This window comes from Notamacropus eugenii, chromosome 3 (assembly GCF_028372415.1).
Source record: "Notamacropus eugenii isolate mMacEug1 chromosome 3, mMacEug1.pri_v2, whole genome shotgun sequence".
Taxonomy (NCBI): Eukaryota; Metazoa; Chordata; class Mammalia; order Diprotodontia; family Macropodidae; genus Notamacropus; species Notamacropus eugenii.
In genome coordinates this window covers 117226561-117239823 of record NC_092874.1, presented here as the reverse complement: position 1 = coordinate 117239823, position 13263 = coordinate 117226561, and the positions used below count along the sequence as shown (strand labels likewise).

General features: G+C 41.9%; 1 long non-coding RNA gene across 1 annotated transcript; it reads right to left on the bottom strand.

The window, feature by feature from the left end:
• Positions 1–1481: 1481 nt before the first annotated feature.
• On the bottom strand, positions 1482–6986 carry LOC140531251 (uncharacterized). The gene is made up of 3 exons (XR_011976305.1): positions 4431–6986; positions 3774–3845; positions 1482–2995 (listed from the first exon to the last, which is right to left on the bottom strand). It is a non-coding gene; the product is annotated as an uncharacterized lncRNA (long non-coding RNA).
• Between the last annotated feature and the right edge of the window lie 6277 nt (positions 6987–13263).

Below are 13263 nucleotides of genomic sequence, written 5' to 3'. Positions count from 1 at the left end.
GTTGTCACTCAGATGTATTTCACATGCATCCCACTGGTAACTCCTGGCATGCCCAATGGGATCACATCTTAACAGACATTTGAGAAAGAATATTTCCCCTTCCCCAGTATTAGGCACTCCTTTCCCTTCCTATCACCTGCGTCAATCTCTTACTTGAGCTCCAAGTCCACAGTTTCAACTGGCTATTGGATGTCTCACTAGACCAAGGGTTCTTAATCTTTTTAGTGTCACGGACCCTTTTGGAAATCTGTTGAATCATATGGACCTCTTCTCAGAATAATATTTATAGATACATAAAATAAAATACGTAATACTACAGAGACCTGAGAATCTGTTATAAATCCAGAGTATATTAATACTTATAAATACTTATTACATGTCCATATTACATTAAAATAGTTGTCTCAACATTTAAAAACAAGTTGATGAATCTTAGGTTAATCACTCCTGCGCTAGAGCCTTTAACCCAGCACATCTCAAACTGGATTCTCTATCTTTCCCCACAAACCTGCCTTTCCTCCCAAGTATCATATTTCTATAGATAGGAGGATCACCCTCCCAGTCATCCAGGAATAACTCTCTCAAATCATTCTCTTCTTTACTTCCCAAAGAGAATCAACTGGACAGTTTTGTCTAGTCTCCTGCCATATTTTTCATGACTATCTCTTCCTTCACTCACAAGGCCACCACTCTAGTTCAGGCTTTCATTACTTCTCCCTTGGATCACTGTAATAGCCTCCTAGCTCTTCCATCTCCAAGTGATTCCAAGTTACAATCACTCCTCTGTTCCCTCCTGCCCTATCTTCCAACAGTTAGAGATGAGTGGGAGCCTGTTGTAGGAACAAGGATGAGAGAGAGAGCTTAACAAAGGGGGCAAAGTAAAATGGGAAAAATCTATGAAAGGGATTAACATGAAATAAAACTGGAAATTTCGGTTGGATTTTGATTGGGGAGAGTCTTGAATATTGGCATAAGAGCTTTGAATTTTATGTAGCAGTAATAATCACCATCACAGTAATTACTAGCATTTATTAGCACGTTTAAGATTTGCAAAGAGTTTTTACAAATATCTCATTGGATCTTCACAATAACTTTGGAGGATAAGTGCTGTTATTAACCTCACTTTACAGATGAGGAAATTGAGGCAGGTAGAGGTTAAGTAACTTTGCTTGAGTCACACAGCTAGTAAGTACCTGAGACCAGATTTGAATTCAGAGAGGGTCTTCATATTCCCACAATACTCTCTCCTTTAGGTAAGAGGATTAAGAGCTACATTAAAAAACCAATCTAATCCAATTAAATAAATATCTATTAGGCATTGAAATACATGGTGTCTCAAAAGTCTTGGCGCTATTTTAAGTCAAGCTTATGTACTTTTGTAAAGCATATATACTTTATTTTCCAAAACGAAGTTTAAAACCACACTTTGACTTTTGGGACACCTTGGGTATTCAAGGCTTTGTGCTGGGAGGCCAGGGAGACTTTTAGGAAGGATATTTATTAGGGGACAGTATCCAGGGAAGGACCTTCAGAATGATGAAGGACCTTGACCTCATGCCATAGGGAGAGCAGCTGAAGGACTTGGAGCTGTTCAGCGATGCTAAAGAAGCAAAGGGGCACTGGGGAACGAGAGCCATCTCCAAATGTTTGAAGGGCTGTGGTGTGGAAGACAGAAGAGTCTTGTTCCACTTGGCCCCAAAGAGCAGAACTGAGAACAATGAGAGAACGTTTTCAGGGGGGCAGATTTCAACTTAATGTGAAGAAACATTTCCCAAAGACTGGAGCTGTCCTGTATGTCGCTCATGCCCTGTATGAGTTTCAGCAAATCACTTCACTTTTCAGAACCTCAGTTTCCTCATCTATGAAATGGTAGGACTGAGCTAGATGGACTCTTCCAGCTCGACAGCTCTGATTCTCTGAAGTAAAGGTAGAATGAGCTGTTGCCTCAGGACATGATAGATGGTTCTTAGGAGGAGGCTGGATGGATGGTTTGTGGTAGGACATACAAGATGGCCTCTAAGGTCCCTTCCAACTCTGAGATACTTTGATTCTATAATAGATACAATAAAAATGACACAGGCCTTGATCTTGATGAATTTACAATCTACTGAGGGGAAAAGAATCAGGACCTCATTAATGCTGAGAGGTAAGGGCTGCCTCAGGCTCTCTGGGAGACAGAATGCCATGTTCTATGATGATTTCATGGGTAGGTGACATCCAAGGTCAAACACTGAAGGAACAATCCCGGTCCAGTCTTTCCTAAATAACATTTCCTGGTCTAGTTCTAAATCTAGACCAGAACAAGAAACTTGGTTGCCCTGGTGCCTAGAGATAATGACCAGCTTGTAGGTGCCCATTTTGTTGGCAGTGTCCACTGACAACCACTAGGTCTGCTCCAGTATTAACAATATCCCCTATTAGATCGTGAGATCCTTGGGGGGGTTGGGTGGGGGATGAGACTGTTTTCATCTTTCTTTTTAATCCTCAGGATTTAACACAATGCCTGGAACACAGTAAATTCTTAATAAATGTAGTTGATTTGACTTGAGGATATCATATACAGTGTATTCCAAAATTTTTAGTGCAGACCATTCTAAGATTTTTGCAATATGCTGTCTGTCTGTCTATCCATCCATCTACCTACCTATCTATCAATCTATATGTAATCTATCACAATCTCTCTTCATGGAAAGAGACAGATACAAATATATATGTGTGTGTATATATATATATATGTATATTTTTTTTTTTCCGTTAATGGATTGATTCTCTGCTGCTTTTCCTAATTTTGGCCTAATATTTAACACCAAGAAAGCACATGTTCTCTACCAGTCAGCACCATACCATCTATACATGGAACAGTAAGTTACAACAAATGGAGAAATTCTGAATGCTGGTGGATAATAAGTTCATTCACTTACCTTGATAGTATATATTCCAGGGATGTACACAAAGATGATGATGTCGATGCATGCATTGCCAGAATTAGTTCAGACTTCGAAGAAAAGTGTGGGAGAGAAGAGGTATTAGACTGTCTACCAAATCGAAGGTCTACAAAGCTATTGTACTGAGCTCATTTTTGTATGTCTGTGAAATAAACCAACCAACCAACTAACCTTTAACATTTGTTAGTGTTACTACTGCTACTAGTACTACTACTAGCACTAGTACTACTAGTACTAGTACTACTACTACTACTACTACTACTACTACTACTACTACTACCAATAGTAGCTGAATTTTCCTTAAAATTGGCAAAGGATTTTATATGCACTCTCTTATTTCAAACTTACAATAAGTCTGTGAAATTAGGTACTACAGGTATTATAATCTTCACTTTCCAAACGAGGAAATTAAAGCTTAGAGCACTCATTATGGTACAGTAGAAAGAGTGCTAGGGTTGTAGTTAGAGACGTTGGGTTTAAAGCCTGGTCTGCCACTTGCTAGAAGTCACCTATATGACCTCAGATGAGTCACAACTTCTCTGGATTTCAATTTCCTCATTGAAAAATGAGAAGGTTGGGCTACATGAATTCTAAGGTCCCTTCCTGATCTAAGTCTTGCCCAAGTTCACACAGTGTTGGAGGCAGGATTCAAACTCCAAGGTCTGTGCTCTTGTAGTTTCCCCCGTAGCAAACCTGTGAGGTAGTTACCGTATGTATCACACTCATTTTACAGATTAGGAAAATGAGGTTCAGAGATGCTGAACAACTTGCTCAAGGCAGTTGATTGTAGGTGAATTATTAACGAAAAGGCAAAAAGCCCCTGCTGACCTCACGTTGCCAGGTTCATCAGACAAGTAAAATCTATTTATCCTCAGCCATCCCATGCTTTAACCAGGGCACCTGTAATAAAAACCACAATGACCATCGTGGCTGACGTTTATATAGCATTGGACAACAACACCGGCATTATGTGGGTTATCTCACACCCTCTAGGATCAAATACAAACTCCCCCACTTGACATTTAAAGCTCTTCATAACTTGCCTTGAATGTATTTTTCCAGTCTTTTATACAGACATCACCCTTGTGATGTCATTGGTCCTCTTTGAGAATGAAGGACAAACAATAACAACAACTCTATGCACTCTGTGGTCCAACTAAACTGATCTCATCCATAACAATCTTATCTCCAGTCTCCATGCCTTTGCACTGGCTGTGCTCCATGCCTGGAGCACACCTCCATCTCTTGGAATTCTAGTTTTCCTCAAAGCACAGCTTAAACACCACCTTCCATATAAGGCCTTCCTGATTCCCTCCTGCTGCTGTTAGCTGTCCCTCCAGTCCCCATTGCCTTGTATTTAATTCATATGCATTTTGGGCATACATACATACATATATATATGCATACATATGTATGTATGTATATACATACATATATATCTCCCAAACAGAATGGAAGCCCTTCACAGACAGGGTTCGTTCTTACCTCTCCTTCTGTAGCTCCTGGCACAATGTTTGGCACATAGGTAGGTGATGCTTTAAATTCTTGTGGATTGATTCACCTGTCTAACAACCCTGGGAAGTAAACGATGTTATTCATTATTAACCTCACCCTCATTTTACAGATGAGAAAACTGAAGTTAAGAGCCATTTAGCGACTTTACCTATGGTGACATGGTCCATGAATGCCACAGTCAGGGTTTAGAACTCAGTTTTGAGTCTGTAGCACTTTACATACGTCCCTCCAATTGAACCACTGCTTAGCATGGTACCTAGTACACACTAGGTACTTAATAAAAGCCCAGGGAAGAAGCAGAAGACCTTTTCATAGTGAGGCCTCCAGAAGAGATACGACTTCTTACCATGGCAGGAAGAATTGTCATTTGAGTCCATTTATATAAACATGAGGCTACTTTCCAGGGTCCTCCATAGGTTCTCCCCAAGGACACAAGTCCAGCTGTGCCTTGATAGGACGGGAAGCTGCCCTAGCTACACTTCCTCAGTATGGGGTTATATCTGAGTTATCTCTAGCTCACCTTTGGGAAATACACCAGAATTGTCTACTTTAAAGTCTACTTAGGCCCCCTACATTTTTATTGAGCTAGAGGCCATTACTGTCTCTGCAGAAGAGCTATAGCCCTGTGTCTGGTAGGGTTTCCATTAAGTCCGAGGCCGTTACAGGCTCTGTGTCTATCTCGAGGCCGTAATAGAGTGAGCGCCTCTTACACTTCCACCTCCGCTAATGAGCCAGGAGAAAACGGGTAAACATCTTAGTAATGAAATTCACAGATGATACTAATTTGGGAGGTGCTGGAAACACTAGTGAGAAGAGAGGAGCCAGAGATGCTGGAGGGGAGAGGTTAGAAATCCAAGAGTGATAACCAAATGAGGCTTGTTGGAAAAACAGAGGCAGCTAATGAATAGAGTGGGCTGGGGAAAGGGAGCATCCGGGCCAGTCCCTGAGGATGGCTCCGGCCTGAGACTGGATGGCAAGGTAGAAGCTGGTCCAGAGACAACCAATGAGATTTGGGGTCACTCTGGAGGGCCTGAGGTCCCTTAGGGCTTTTGGCCAGAATCTAGTATTCAGCTCTGACAGGATGATCAGAGGACAGTCAGCAGGCGGTGAAGGACTCAAGGTGGTGTTGTTGAAGTGAGGGAAGTATTCTGAGTGTACTGAGTACAGTACATATATATATTCCCTTCAAATAGTTTGAGCATTTTTACCTGGAAGAGGGATTTAACTTAGGCCATTTACTTGCAGTGGAGTGGGGTCTACAATAAGACCCAGGAGCCATGGTGTGCTGGAAAGGATAATGGGTTTGGAGGCAGAGGACTGCTGTCACCTCTACTTGATTCACCAAACATGTTGCTACAGTTCTACACAGAAATGGTTTCTAAGATTCAATTCTAATATTTGATGCTAGAGGGCTTCAGAATTCTCTCTTACATAGGTTCACATTTTATTTTTTCCACCTTGAGGAGGTTACTTCACCACACTAGTCCTCAGTTTGCTCATCTGTAAAATACAGGGACTGGATTAAACAACTATGGTCCCTTCCAAGTCCAAATCTATGATCTGGAGGTTATAGGGAACTTGATTTCAGTTTAATGTTGGAAAGAACTTCTGACTGTCCAACAAGAGAAAGGTAGGATTAATGTTAAGAATGTTAAATTAAAATCAAAATCTAATATAAAATAAATTTGGCTGTTTAGCTGTGTCCAACTCTTTATGACCTCATCTGGGATTTTCTTGGCAAAGATATTGGAGTGGTTTGCCATTCTCTTTTCTAGCTCATTTTACAAATGAAGAAACTGAGGCAAACAAAGTTACATGATTTGCCTAATGTCACATAGTGTCTGAGGCCAGATTTGAACACAGGAAATAAGTTTTTCCAATGTTAGGCTCCCCTTTATAATCTCTGTGACCTTGGGCTGGATTCTGTTGAAGCTAGACTTGGGTCTGGAACCAGAAGATGTTCCAGTACTGGAACCAGAAGCCAGGAAGGAGGGGAGTTTGGGGTCCTGTTTGGAGTGTCTGAATGCTGTCTCCTGCACCAGCACTGGCCCTATGGAGCATTTCCACAATGGCAATCATTCTGAAGAAAGAACCATCTGTCTAGAGAGCCAAACTTTGTAACATTCTCTTGCTCCTAGAAGGCATGTGCCCTGTCAGGAGGAGGGAGGTAGGATCAAATGAGGATTTCAGGGTGCTCTGGATGAGTGGGAAAGGAAATCAAGGGAGAGGAGTGTGTTTTATGGAGATGAGACAGAGAACTAGCATTAGGCCACAGTCCAGCAATTTCCTGTCTTTGATGGATAAGAAGGGGATGTAGAAGAAAAAGAAATTTTCATTTTCAATGGTCCATTCAACAAACTTGTTGAGTGCTTACAATAAGCAGTACCCTGGCCTAGATGCTTTGCTTTGAAAGATTAAAAAAATCATAAGGGCACAGATTTTTGAGCTGGAAGGTACCTTAAAGGTCATCTAATCCACACCACCTCATTTTACAGATAAGGAAACTGAGGCCCAGAGACTGTAAGTGACTTGTCCAAGGTCACATGAATGAATAGCAAGTGGTAGTGCTAGATTTGAACTCAGATATTTTGACTCTAAATCCAGCCCTCTTTTGTTATGTCTCACTTCCTTTCAAGAAGAATAAGATAGGAGAACAGGGATGTGCTCCAGGAGCTTGTGCATTAATAGGAGAGATGCAACATTATGGGACTGTATATGATAAGTACCCTATGAAGGTCACAAAAAGCTAAGGGTGTTTAGAAGAATGAAATATCTCTTCCACCTGGAGTGATGAAGGAAGACTTCATGGAAGAGGTTGCAGTTGAACAAACCCTTTACAGATGGACAGGCTGAGATCAAAGGAGGGAATATCAAGTGGAGGGAATGGCCTAAGCAAAGGCCTGGAGGGATAATTATGAGCTCAAGAGAAGCTGCATAGGGGAGTGGAGCATAAAAACGAGTTTGGCTAGAGAAAAGAATGTGTGTAGGGGAGTGGTAAGAGATAAAGTAGACTGAGGAAAGATGATGGGGAGCCTTGGATGTGGTATAAGAATTCTAGACAGAACTCAGTTAGCAATAGTTAAGTGTTGAAGAGAGGCATTCTTAAACTTTTTTGTGTCAGGGATCCCCTTGGACAGTCTAGTGAAGCCTCCAGACTCCTTTTCATAATAATGTCTTTAAATGCATAAAAATAAAATACATTAGATTATAAAGGAAATCAATTATATTGAAAAAGTCATCAAAATATTAAAAAATGAATTCATGGACCAAGGCATTAAGAAGACTGAATGGGAAGAAACTGATGTCACAGTGGAAAGAGCATGGGCTCCTAGGTCCTTAGATCTATGTTCTAATCTCACCTTGGGTGACTTTGTGACATTGGGCAAGTCACTCATCCTTTCTGAGCCTCATTTGTTATGTGAAAATGAGAAGGTTGGTCCACATGGCCTCCAACATCCCTTCTAACTCTAAATCTATGTTCCTGTGACCAGATCTATGACTTTGGAAGATTATTCTGACAATTGTGGGGAACATGGAATGTAGCTGGTGGGCCAGGTCAGGAAACCAGACCTTGGGATGGGAGCCTACTGAGAGGGGCTATTGCAGTAGCCTGGCAAGAGGAGGGAATGGAGCAGGGGGCAGATACAGAGGGAACTGAGGCAGAAGGTAGACTCAACAGGACTTATTGGATATGGAACATGGAGAGTGGCACATGAAGAAGGTCAGGCAGCGTCTACCCCTTAAGAGTGATTTGTGGGACGTTGGAGACGACTCATAGCTTCTCTTGTCTTCACTCCTCAGTTTCCTCTTTTTTAAAATGAAGGGAGGATCTCGATTACTTTGATGGTCCCTTCCAGCTCTAACAGTCTAAGTTTATGAGATTAGGGTTGGAGATCATGATTGAAGAGTAATTCACACAGAAGATGGCTATCCACACAGTGGATGAAAAAAAATGATGATAAATATATATAGAGAGAACAGGACCATGAATGGTAATGCAGAGAGAAACCACAAGAGGGTTGACTGATGGATGGAGCAAGGTCCTGGACAGGGGACAGGATTTAATGGTAAATTTGGAAGACTGATTAAGTACCAAAAGGTGACTGACAGCTTGGCCCTGAGATTGGAAAGGTTTGACTAGCTCACTCCAGGTGAGTACATCTATTCAAGAAAATCCCTTGAACACTCCTTGAACCACCCATCTATAGCAACACTCCCCTTTCCCCTGAAATGCTGTTTCCAGTACAAATACAAAGGCAGGAGGTTCCCCTTTTGGGGAGAATCTGCTTATGCTCACATTCTTTTCTCTCCTCCCCACCCCCATGAGGTGACATATGTCTTGAATTGGCCATGTTGCTCCAAGAGCACCACTTTGTACGGGCTCAGCAGATCTGCCGAGGTCATGCAGGCATCCTCTGATTGTAAGAGCTCCCATTTACACAGCACTTGGAAGGTTTGCAACGTGCCTTATAAACATGAGCTCATTTTTTCTTCACAACACCCTGGGAAGGGGGGGCTACTATTATTCTCATTTTACAAATGAAAAAACTGAAGCCGATGTTAATTAGATATATGACCCTAGGCAAGTCACTTAACCCTGGTGGGCCGAGGTTCTCTTACCTGTAAAATAGGAATAACAATAGCGCTTACCTCCCAGGATTGTGGTGAGGATAAAAACATATCTGTAAAGTGCTTTCCAAACCATAAAGCACTAAAACGCTCGTGGTTGTTGTTAGAAGTAGATGCTTAATAAATCAATGTTTGTGGATTGAATGAATACACTAATCTTACCCTTTTGGTATAGTTACTTTCTTCAATTCCAAAGGACAGCCTACAAAAGTGGAGGCCCTTATTCTCCTGGGTTATGATTTATCCTCATGGAATTACAACTCCACAAACATGTGAAGTCAACAAATCCCCTATAGCTGACCATAGGTAAACGTGGAGGACAATTGTCCTATATTCTCACTGTAAATATCTTGTGACAGACACAGGTCTTTACCTTTCCCAAGTCCCTCTTAAAGTTAAGATTTCATGATCCCCAATCCTTGCCTCTCCCATGGGCCAATTTCTGCCTCTCCCAGGTGCTTCTCCAGCTAGGATGTAAGACAGTAATAATGCCCCCAGTTAAGGTCATGTCCCTCATTTTTCTATCTTGGGGTCTCTAGGAGTACAAAACTAAGCACCAGGAAGACAGATCATGTACAAGGAAGAAGTTATGACCTGACATTGGTTTAAATTGTACTTTAATTAACCAAGTAATCCTGAGGGAGGAAGGAGAGTAGCTAAGAAGGTAGCTGACCACCTTAGTAGGAGTTGCTGAATGGCTGAACTGTTCTGCCTCTCCTTGCAATAAATCTATCCTACTGCTAACCATGAGTGGCATAATGAGTTTCTTCTTGAAAATCTCTAATGTTCTTATAGTCATCAAGACAGCAGGAAGTCAAATGAAGATGGAAGTGGTCTTGTATATCAAGAGAATAAGAAAGAGTCAGTCACAATAAGAACAAATAGATACCTAAGAGTCAGGCCATGGGAAGAGTGGAAGGACAGGAGACTGTGATTCAAGAGGGGTCAGAATCTTAGGAGTGAACCAGTTTGTAGAGATGGTCAAGTCGGAGGTGTGACATTGGAGTGATGAAGAGGTGACAGGTGCAATAGCCCCAGGCATGACATTGTCTAAGGCATAACCCCTAGTATGACACCCAAGGGGTGGTTTCAGTAGTGCAGAGATGGATAATAAAGAAATCAAGGGAATGGAGAAACTGAGGCCAGGGTGTTAGAAAGGCCATCAACACACGATATGGAAGTCACTAAAAATGTTGGAAAAAGATGGGATGGAAGGGAAGACTGCTCAAGTTAGTGAGGAAGACAAGGTCATAGCTGAAGAACCAGAAGGGCCCTCAGAGGCCATCTGTGCCAACTCCCCTCCTTTTACAAATGAGAAAAGCTCAGGGAGGTTGTGACTTGCCTAAGATCACACAGGTAGTGTCAGAGGTGGTCAAGAAATGACTGTGAGCAAGATAGGAAAAGGGTGTTATAAAAAGACAGCCTTAACTTTAGAAAAGTGTTCATTGGATTACAGACAATGGGGTCTGGCTGTGAGATGAAATCCTAAAAGAGGTAATAATTTAGAGAATAGAAGGCGGAAGCAGAGAGAGCTGCTGAGGAGTATCAGTTCACCCCAAAGGTGACTGAGGAATCCCTGCCATTAACCCTTGTAAAGACAGAGAAGTGATTATATTTTTTTTAAAAAAACAACTACAACGATGTCAGATGCCTCCCAAAAATCATCATAATTTAATGGTTATTCACTCCTCCGTCACCACGACTAGACAGTAGCATTGTTCTAAGCACCCTGATAAGTGCTTTTGCTACTGAAGGAGAATGCCTTCTGCCTTTAGCCACTTTTTCTGGACTGAGTTTGGGACCCTGGTGGTCTGAAGAGGAATTGGGGCTCTTACTTTAGGATCACTAACTGACTGGGCTGGTGTGGTCATTCAAAGAACAGAAAGGGATAGAAAACTGACTAAAGGACTGGACAGCAGTGGACGGAGCACTCTCTCCCTCGCTGCTGAAGCAGCACCCTTGTCTGCTCTTGCAGTTTGCCCACCAGGTTTGACGTAAAATGAAAATGAGGTGTCATCTCGATCTGTTATGATACGTCCGATCGTTTTCTGGTCATGTCTTTGGGACCCGAGAGCATGTTAGCCTAGGGAAATGCCAGGCAGGAGGAAGATTTTGCAGGCCACCATCTCTCCTGCCCTCCCCCCGCCATCTGGTTCTGGAAAGAATGTAGCCTCAGGCCATAAAGTAAAGACAGTCTGCCTCTCAGACTGCATGGACATCTAATAATAAATAGTTGCCCTCCACCATCCTATGGCCTTATTTTATATATTCCACAAAAGAAGAGAGAGCCAGTGAGCCTTCCTACTTGGGGCGCTTGGGGGCATGGAGAGAAATGATGCAGTGGTACTGCTCTAGATTGGCAAGCAGGATAATGGAGAAGAGCATGCTGCAGCTGCTGCTGACCACCCTTAGCTGGGGGCACCTTCTGCCCAATTTCTTACAGTACATCACTGGAAATGGATAGAATTCAGCCGAGTACTGTAAGCAAAGAAACTAACAGAGCTTAGAGGAGCCCCAGGTGACCCTGGGAACTGACCCCCTCACTTTCTCATTTGCATATTAAAGCTATTATGTAAATGCATTCATTTACTTGGATGGCAGGGTTATATTCAAAGCAGGCTATCCTTTCCACAAGGTGACAGCAACCAGCACCAGGCATCATTCCACCAAAGGAGAAGATATCGAGGGGGAGCAGTGGAGGTGAGGCAAGGCAAGTCTTTCTGCATGGGAAAATCTTTGAAGTCTAGGGAGGCCTTGCCTGATCAAATTGGCTTCAAAAGATCACAAAGGTTTCAAACACTTCATTAAGTTGAAACATGGCTGTTTTCTACTTTGACTCAACTTGGTTTGAGGGAGTTTCAGAGACCAGACTTTTCCTTAAAGACACAATTTCAATTTGTTTCTTGCTCCCTCAACTGAGTAGTACAGAGTACGCTCGGGATCAAGACAAAGGCCTTAAGATCAACTCTGGGAAAGTTTGGTGATACCTCCCCCATTCTTCTCCCACTAATCAATTAAGATATGGACCAGGGGACCTCTATGTTCCCTTCTCATTCTATCGGTCTATATTTTAAGGACCACACCCGGGACACAGAGACTGGAGGCACTAGGTGGTGACAAAGCAAAGAGAAACCAAAAGTTTTCATCATTTTAATTGGAATATTGGCTCAGCAGTTGGGGGATGGGCTGCTGGCCTCTCCAGGTTCTCACAGTCTTAGGACTCAATGAGCTGGGGATGTGTGGGTGGAATTGAGTAAATGATGCTGCATAGAGACATGGGAGAGGGATCTCAGTATAGGATTCCAGTGAGAATCTTGCTAAGTGATGAAATAACTCAGGATCTCTGGGTCCGGGAAGAAGTGCCTTGCTTCTTCCTTTAACAGAGTCTTTATCAAAGGCAACTCTCCCTCATTTTCAAAGGGGGTGCTAGAAAGTACAACTGGGCTCTCCTCAGTAATGCTAGGCCAGGTACTTCTAACCCCTGGACTTCATTAGCTGCAAGGAAGTAACTTCTCTGGTTTTAAAGGTATTCCATTTCATATGTGAACTTACAGCTTGTTTCATCCTTTTCCCCAGGTCAAAACTAGATTGGGAGGGATGATACATATATTAGTTGGTTTGTTTTTTTTTCCAAAATTCAGTTTGTCTTGGAATAGAAAAAGAACTGGAGGAATTAAAAATGAAGGCAGGATGCTGAAGATATGGTTTTACTTCTGGTAATTTCAGTAAATGACAGAAAGTGGAAAGGAAAAATACCAAACAGGATAGCTAATGTACCCTTACGTGTATTTTCAAGATCTTACAGTTTGTGGACTTTAAGAGTCAGATCTTAAAGTCTATGGGTTGTCAGTCTTTTTTCCCCACTTGCCTCCTTACCTCCTCAAGGGAAGGGAGAAGGTAAAATTCAAATTCATCCAGTTCTGTACACCTATATAGGATATTGGATGGAAGGGGAAAAAAATTAAATTCTAACAAAGTTTTTGAAGTGATTTGTGTCAATGCAGATTTTTTTTGTTTGACAAAGCATTCTTGTAACAAGTGTTTTCTTTTTTCTTTCTTTCTCTAATGAGAGGAAATGCGCAGACAAAATAGTTTTCTGTTATTTGGAGAAAATTTTAAAAAAACTTATACTCTATGGGGCCAAGAAAAAAAGCTTATCTGTAGATGTGTGTGT